Consider the following 9,572-nt stretch of genomic DNA (forward strand, 5'->3'; position numbering starts at 1 on the left):
GTAAACATGGAGGCCACTGAAGTCATTTACAGATTTGGGCCATGTTCAGCTGCAGTGTGATACAGAACACCACATTGAGAAACAGATAAGCAGTCTTTGAAGACCTTAATTAGCTGGGTCGTGTGTGTTTAATTAGAGTTGGAGCTAAACTCTCCAGGACTGTGGATCTTGTTGGAGACCTCTGACCTATACCCTTCATTTCATATAGATTTGGGATGATACACTTACGTTCACATGTGAAATCCTCAGGCTGCCAGATGGCGTGGTTACTGGTCAGCATTTCTGTAAAGGATATTGAAGTCCCCTCTGTGGGTCGATCAAAATGATAGACTGGTGGAGGAGCAGGAAGACCTGTGGAATCTTACTGTAAAGCATCATCTTCGTCAGAGTCCATCAAAGAGGAGCCCAAAAGTCGAGTGCTTGGCCTTTAAAAGTATTTTTTAAATAAAGTCATTTGTGACACTTCAGTGCACTTAGCAAATTATACAATGTTGAAGCCACTTTACTACGAGAAAGCAGAAAACATATTACAAAAAATTTTACACCTACATTTTGTGCCTGGCATTTTTTTGGGCTGGCTCTTCTGCATCTGACTGAAGGTCAGATCAAACCTCAGCCTCTCGAACCTTTCTCCTTCTTTCCTCATAGCTGTCTGTTCAATAAAAAAAAACAAAGATTAATAAAACTTAAATTGCTATAAACATTCCTAAGAATACATGGATCAGAGACATCCAACATTCCAGTGGTGAACACCTCTCTAATGTCCCAAGACACCCAGTCTAATTTCATGTCTAAATGACTTTAAAAATGCATGAATTAAATAACTGAAAAATGAATTATTTTGATGCGGCAGTGCTGTATGTTATTCTCAATTACATTACCACTTTATGTGCAGTAAAGGCACTGCAACAAATCAGCCTTGATATGGTAGCCTCACATACTTCATCACATTTCCATTCAACTCAATCATTTCAGGCTAGATGAGAGATTATCTACTAAATAGACCCCCATCTGAATTGAGTTTATGGGATAGTGAAAGAAAGGTTCCATTTGCTCATATTCTCTGTAGATTACATACACCTTCTCCTGACATTGAAGAATATTCATTACTACAGCATGGCGCAAGGTCCCTTTCCAGAACCTTCACACTAACTGTTCCTCAGTGGTGGAATGCACTTCCAATCTCAATCCGGACCGCAGAAGCTCTCACTATCTTCAAAAAACAGCTAAAGACCCACCTCTTCCATGAACACCTAACCAACTCATAAAAAAAAAATTGCACTTACACCTCTACTCTCCACTTTGCTTCTTCTGGAATTCAATTAATGGATCTTGTTTGGTAGCACTACTTGTATTGTTCTCTGCTTGATATATCGCTTTGCTTGTATCTTTCTCATTTGTAAGTCGCTTTGTAAAAAGCGTCTGCTAAGTGAATAAATGTAAATGTACACCAATGCAGCCTCCAATTCTGACAAAGTTATCTCCCATACTTGAGAGATTAACTCTAGTGCTACCTAGAACAACCTCCTGGAACTGCTCAACTTTATTAAAACCTGGTGGAATTGGGCCATTTTCATGTTGTTTTTTCAAGACAATTTTCATATCCAAATGTTCAGCATTTACCATGAAACAGTCCAGTTCTGAGAGACAGAGTGTCTGTGAGATAGAGAGACTTTTTGACTTTTAAGACACCTTTATTGTATCCAATTTTTTGAAATATTTACATATTTACATTTTTAAAATACTATTTCCATTTAAGAAAAGAAGAAAAAAAAGAAGAAGAAGAAAGAAGAAGGAAAAGAACCCCCTCAGCACCCCCCACCCACACCCTCAACTCAAAAACCCAAAAACTTTTCAAATTTACTATAAGTCCACTGTGGTCATTTAATGTGCAAGAAGTCTTTATGTTAAGGCACTTTGTGCGACTAATGTCCATTTCCTCAGTCTGGACCGTCTCCGTGGTGACAGCATGCCCAGGTTTTCACTTTTTATTGCTCGTTGTGCCGATTTAATGAATTTTTTTCTGTCCGAGAAACAATTTGTCAGCAAGACGTCACGTTTTCTTTTTGTTAATTCAAGAAACCAGTTTAACTGTTCTGTGGTGTACAGTTCTTCAGGTTGTTCTGAGAGAGTGGAAGTAGGCAGGTTACCCGATCCTGCTTCACTCTCCTCCTCTCTCCTTGCGTCCGCTACCCATATCCTCAGTCTGAAACGTCTCTTTGGTGACCGCACGTTCAGATTCTCACCTGTTGTTGTTGTGTGCTTAACCGATTTTATGAATTTTTCTCTGTCCGGGAAGTAATTTTTTAGTATGACCCCACTTTGTCCTAAAGTCTGCTCCAAGAACCAGTTTAGCTGTTCTGTTGTGTAAAAATGTTCTGGCTGTTCGACCCCCCTTGTTGTTTCCAGTTCACCCTTATTGTTCTCAATGTTCTTGTCCTGTGGGTTCTTCTGTTGCTGTCGTGCAGAGTCACTGTCTCCGACAGTGATAGCAGTGTAGGGTTTGTTATGGACGCTGTCTGCAGTGTTGGTTTCATTACTATCATGGACACGGGTGTTGGTGCCATTACTGGGTGCTGTGTTTTTTTCAGTGGTGGTGTGTTCGTCACTGACCTCTTCCTGCTGTGACCTCTGTATGTCGTTACCCCCCTCTGCCCCAGGCTCCTGTTCTCCAGTGTCTCTCTGCTGGCTGTCTCCGCGCTGCTGCTGCTGTACCCCGGCCGTGTCGCCCCCGGAGCTCCCCGGCTGCACCGCTCTGCGTGGGCAGCTCAGCCGTTTATGTCCGATCTCCCCACACCCAAAACACCTTAGGCGTTCGGTGGTGGCGAAGACGGTGTAGCTGCTGTCACCGACTTTACACTTGAAGTTTATATCCAGTGTTTGTTCTCGGTTGTTAATAAACATATACACCTGTCTCCGGAAAGACAGGACGTGTTTCACCGCGGAGTTCTTACAGCCGAGCGGGATGTCCATCATGGGGCCGGCGAACTTTCGGAAGCGGGCCAGCTCCTTCATGATCAGCTCGTCTTTAATGAAGGGGGGGATGTTAGAAACAACGACCCGTGTCGCAGGGGAAGAAAGAGGTGTAACGTGTAGCATGTCACCTTTCAGCCATATTCCGCTTTCAGACAGCGTGTTGGCGAATATTTCTTTTTTTAGGAAAATCACCACCGCTTTGTTCATTCAGGAGGCGGAGTAGATGTTCTCACACCCGACCTGCTCTCCCACCACCAGCAGAACCTCCTCCACCTGTTCTCCATTCACCGGTACATACCTGACGCCATGGCGGAGAGACAGCATCTCCCCTCCAGCCTCGGAGGCCATGGCGTCCTGCTCACTCTCTCCCGCTCTAAGCTTTCACCAACCACCGATAATTCACATAACTTAACATTCAATAAATTAATGAAAGAAAAGCAAAAAAACAACAAACTCGCAAAAAACTTTGACAAGACGCCAAACCGCTCTCACGCACTCCACACACCACGCTCACTCCAACACCGCGCATGCGCAGAGAGAGTCTGAGATAGAGAGAGAGAGAGTGTCTGAGAGAGAGAGAGAGAGAGAGAGTGTCTGAGAGAGATATATAGAGAGAGAGTGTCTGAGAGAGAGAGAGAGTGTCTGAGAGAGAGATATAGTGTCAGATAGAGAGAGAGAGTGTCAGAGATAGAGATAGAGTGTCATATGGAGAGAGAGTGTCAGAGATAGAGAGTGTCTGAGAGATAGAGAGAGAGTGTCTGAGAGAGATAGAGAGAGAGTGTGTCTGAGAGAGAGAGCGAGTGTCTGAGAGAGAGTGTCTGAGAGAGATAGAGTGTCAGATAGAGAGAGAGAATGTCAGAGATAGAGATAGAGTGTCATATGGAGAGAGAGAGTGTCAGAGAGATAGAGAGAGAGAGAGTGTCTGAGAGAGAGAGTGTCAGAGATAGAGAGAGAGAGAGAGAGAGATTGAGATTCAATACCTCTTTATTCAATCAAAGCAGGATTATGTACAGTTTGATGCTCTGTTTCAGAGCGTATATATACACATACACACACATACCCAAAAGCATAGACATGTTTTAGTCCAACACAGTCCCAAAAATAAGAGCATTCTCCACTACTGAACATAAAACATCTTTGAGACACCATATATGTGTGAACTCCTCTACATTATTTGTGGTTTTGTAGAATGCAAAATCGAGATTTAATCTGGCCTTTACCATTCTGACAAAAACCTTGTTTGCATCACAATCTAATGACTCCTCAACTTTGTTTCTTCTGGTAAGATAAATTGCCATTTTTGCTTGACCTAGTACAAAGTTAAACAGTTGACCTTTCCTTCTCCCCTTCTGACTGTATCTAAAACCAAAAATAAACGACTGCTTGGAAAACTTTTCTCCAAACATCATGAACATTTGTTGTAACAGCTGAAACAAAGTGTATAGTCTGGTGCACTCTGAAAAGCAGTGATAGACCGTTTCCCTCTGTAAACAAAAAGGACAGTTATCTCTTACATTGGGATTAATAACAGAAATAAAAGCGTTCACTGCCACAATACCGTGTAAAATTCTCCACTGTAAATCTCCAACCCTTTTTGTCAACGGTGGTTTGTATAGCACTCTCCATGCAGGTTTGACTTCACTGTCAAGCCCTAAATGGGCTCTCCAAGGAGTGTCAACCCTGTCACGTAGTTTGCTTTTGTTCAACACTTTTACATATACAGAGTACATAAGTTTTCCCCCCATGACTTCCAACCTGTTTGTGAAGGTCTCTCTGGACTCTAACAGCTGTCCTGTGCAGTCTTTAAAATCAGGAAGGAGAGTCACTTCAGGGAAGGGTTCGTCAGCATTTGGGTGACAGTGTCCGTTACAGTAGTTGTTCAGCAGAAACAGTTCCGTTTTTGTGAGTTCGGGCTTCCATGTGTTGAGCAGTTGGCTTAAGACCCTGGTGGAAGTAATTCTCACTTGAGAGGCTAAGCCTGCAACGTTGATCAAACCAGGTCCACATCGCTCGACCACATGTCCAAGCGTGACAATCCCAGCTGAAACGAACAACTGCATCACAAAAGGTCCTGCTATGCGCTCCACGCTGAAACGAGTCCCATGCACCACTGGTTCCTTCAGCAGCCACGATAGGGTCTCACCGCCTGGTCTTCTCTTCTTGTGGAGCATCCCCCACACAGTAAACAGTCCTTGGCAGAACTTTGGGAGGTTATGAAGTTTGTGAGAAGTCAAGTCCATCAGCCACAAAGCCTCAGCAGGACACAAATTCCGGCCACGGGTCAATATGGTTCGGGCCAAGGGTCTCCAGACAAGATCTCTGGGCCCAACAAGGAGCCTCTGAATAAACTGGAGTCGGAAGGCGGCGCCCCTGCTGGCGAGATGAATGAGTCCCTGCCCTCCTTCCTCCTTGGGTAGAAAAAGTACACTCTGCGGGACCCAATGCAAATGGTCCCAGAAAAAGTCCACCAATACTGCTTGTATTTTAGCTAGCAGTTGTGCTGGAGGGTCTACGCATGCTAAGCGGTGCCACAGCATAGACGACACCAAATTATTAATCACAAGTGTGCGACCCCTGAAAGACATGTGTGGTAAGATCCATTTCCATTTATTTAGACGCCCTTCCACCTTCTCTAAAACATTATCCCAATTTTTTCTCACAAAAGTATCATCACCAAGATAAACACCAAGATACTTAAAACCACATTTGTTCCAACTCAGCCCAGCAGGTAAAACCAGTTTCTTGCTCAACTCATCGCCGAATGTTATCGCTTCACTTTTTCCCCAGTTAATTTTTGCAGAGGACACTACACCAAAATCATTAACGTTTTCTACAAGGGTATCAATATCTTCTTGTTTCTTGGTGATGATAACGACATCGTCAGCATAAGCAGATAATTTAAAAACTGTTTCACATCCAGGAAGGGTTACACCTGAAAGAGACCGTCTTAACCTGTGTAGAAGAGGCTCTATGGCCAAGGAGTACAGCATGCCAGATAGTGAGCAGCCTTGTCTGACTCCTCTCTGGACGTTAAATGGAGCGCTTAAACCACCGTTGATCTTTAAAATACTCTCAATGTCACTGTACAAGACTCGCACCATGTTTATAAAACCCGAGCTGAACCCGAACACACCTAGCGTTTGCCACAAATATTGATGTTCAACCCTGTCAAAGGCTTTTTCCTGATCTAGAGAAATCAAGCAGAATTCACAGCCCAATGACTTGGAGAGGTCCAAAACATCGCGAATTAGAATGATGTTATCAGATATCAACCTGTTGGGTATGCAATAAGTCTGATCGACATGGACAACATGCTCCATAACTTGTCTCAGCCTCATGGCCAACACCTTTGATAAAAGTTTGTAGTCAGTACTGAGAAGAGCCACTGGTCGCCAGTTTTTGATCTCCTGTAAATCTCCTTTTTTAGGGAGAAGAGTAAGGATTGCCCTCCTGCAGCTCAATGGTAGTTGCCCCTTGTTTAAACTGTCTCTGAGAACAAGCAGTAGATCCTCTCCGATCACAGGCCAGAATGCTTTATAAAAGTCCACAGGAAGACCATCAATACCTGGTGCCTTACCGCGCTTTAGGCTCTGCAACGCAGAAAGTAGCTCAGCAGCAGTGATTTGAGCTTCCAGCTCTGCATTGACCTCCTCTGAGACCTTGGGTAAACCCTCATAAAAGGACTGCGCCACCTCTGGTTTCTTTTGGCACTCTTTCCTGAAAAGCTTTTCATAAAAAGTTACTGCACACTTAAGGATCTCCGCAGACTCCTGTAGCAGCTGCCCGGTGCTGTATCGCAGAGTGTGCATTAGCTTCCTCTGTCCATTCCTGTGTTCAAGGCCAAAGAAAAAGTGACAGGGTGCATCCATTTTTACGACGTTTTGATGACGAGAGCGAACCAGAGCACCTTGGGCAGAGAAACCCAACAGGTTAGATAGAGCTGATTTTTTCCTCTGGAGAATTTTTAAATGTTCTCCTTTTCTAGAGAGGTCTGCCAAATCCTGCAGCTTCACTATTTCACTCTCCAAATTTTTCATGGACCTCGTCATGTCTCTTGTGACATTGAGAGTGTACTGTAGGCACAGCTGTTTGATCTTACCCTTCCCTATGTCCCACCACTGTTGTAGAGAAGTGTATTCATACTTCGTTTTTGTATAACTTCTCCAAAAATACATAAGAACATCCTTAAAACCATTATCAGACAACAGGGACACGTTAAAATGCCAGTAGGCGCTATTAAAAAACAAGATGCCAACTCCACCGCCGTTGCTGCTCTTATGACTGAGAAATATTTCCCCGTCCCATTCCTTCTTCCATGCAGTTTCATTATCAGCTGTGCTATGTGTTTCTTGTAAGAATATGACATTTAGCTTCTTGGCCTTAAACAAGCTGAAAAGGGACGCTCTCTTCACATCCTCTCTAGCACCATTAATATTCAAGGATCCCAGCCTTATGTCACACATAGCAAATGATAAGCTGCATTCAAACAGAAACGTGACATTGAGACAAAATAGGGAGAAACAGAATGGGAGATACTTAACCATCTTTCACCATTTTCTCTCTAACTTTCGTCATCAGTTTTTTGAGACGATAACCGTCTTGTTCACTAAAAGTTGGTTGATCGGTGCTTTCCGTGTTTTTCATAAACATTTTAACAGAATTAAGGAACAATTTTAAATCTGGGAAAAAATCCTCAACTTTAACGAAACGCATGCCTTTTGTCCTGTCTAAAAACGACTGAATTTCAGTGGAAGAGTAAGCGCCCTCCACCTCCATCTGTGAGTCTCCACCTACATCACTTTCTACACTTTCACCCTCTTGTGCATTTGTAAAACCGTCCTCTGACTGAGATGAACAGCCCATTGATTTAATCTTTGACACTTTTGCAATTTTTTCAGTGTTTGATTTATTTTCCGGGTTTTTCCTCTTGGTGGAGAATTTAGGGAGGTCAGCGTCCATGTAAACATCCTCCTCATTAGCCAACACTGACTCTGCTACTCTAGTCGCGGTGTGACCAACGTTCACCTCCACTTCTAAACCACCCTGTTCGTTCTGTTCTCCCTCTAAGTTCCCCGTCACCTCATTCTCCTGATCGCTATCGTCTCGGGTTTCCTCCTGCGAGGCCTGCACGCTTCCCTGCGGTTCGTCCGGTACCGAGGCCCTGCTTTCGGCTCTAACGGGCAGGGGGTCCTCTGCGTGAGCAGCTGGCCGGCTCTCACCTGCTCTCTCCGGGCACGAGCGGATCACATGTCCTACAGCGCCACACCCAAAACGCTTCATCGTTTCTGACGTTACATGCACGGTGTAGTCAAAGTCATTGATTTTAAACTTAAACACCAAGTTCAGTTCTTCATCACTCTTTTTAAGAATCATATGGACCTGTCTCCTGAAAGACACGACGTGTTTGAGGTGGGGAGACTTACAGCTGATAGGGATCATCTTTATCGGAGACACTAGTTTACCGTACCGCTCCAGCTCTTTCTCCAAAAGCTCGTTTTTTAGAAACGGGGGTACGTTTGAGATCATGACCTTTTTAGCGGGGTTTACGAGGGACAAAACTGATACGTGGGAACCTTTAATCAATATTCCGTTCACAAGTAGCTGGTTTACTTTATCCATATTGTCTAGAAAAATCACAACCGCGCTGTTCATTCTAGACGCAGCTTTAATACTTTCATAACCGACAAGCTCACCGACCGCTAGACTACACTCCTCCACCGAGCACCCGTCAGGTTGGGCGTGTCTGCGAGTCAGTTTGTGAAAGCTAAACTGTTCACCTGCCGCCATGCCAACCGGCCACGCCGGCAGCCGCCAACTCTACCAAACACACACACACACACAAAAACAACCCACCTTAAGAAAAAAAAAGGATCAGAGAACTTACAAACCTCACCGCGCACACTCGCTCACAACAAAGAGAAATAATAGAGAAAGTAGATTTGAGAATAAAGCGTCCAAGGAAGGACAAATGCCCTCACACACGCAGCTCTCGCGCTAACCACACCCACTCCCAGCATACACCAGAGAGAGAGAGAGAGAGAGAGAGAGAGAGAGAGAGAGAGTGTCTGAGAGAGTGTCAGAGATAGAGTCAGAGATAGAGAGAGTGAGTGTCTGAGATAGAGATTGTCAGAGAGAAAGAGAGTGTCTGAGAGAGAGAGTGTCAGAGATAGAGAGAGAGAGAGTGTCTGTGAGAGAGTGTCAGAGATAGAGAGAGAGAGTGTCTGAGAGAGAGTGAGAGTGTCAGAGAGAGAGAGAGAGTGTCAGAGATAGAGAGAGAGAGTGTCTGAGAGAGAGAGAGAGAGAGTGTGTGTGTGTCTGAGAGATAGAGAGAGACTTTTTTAAACTCTCTTTATTTACCAATTATTTTGGGAAAACAGAAAATATCACTCATTGAAAAAGAAAAAGAAAAAAGATCTACATATTTCAACATGGAGGTAAGGGATGGTTAAATTGAATAAAACAATCACCAGTGAAAAACAATTTCGCCATCATCCATTATAAAAATGAGAGATTTTTATAAATCATTGAAGAACTTCGAGACTGAAAAGAGAGGAGAAGAGTCTCCTAAAACTGGGGAAAAGAAAACCCTCTCAATG

This window comes from Ictalurus furcatus, chromosome 11 (assembly GCF_023375685.1).
Source record: "Ictalurus furcatus strain D&B chromosome 11, Billie_1.0, whole genome shotgun sequence".
NCBI lineage: Eukaryota > Metazoa > Chordata > Actinopteri > Siluriformes > Ictaluridae > Ictalurus > Ictalurus furcatus.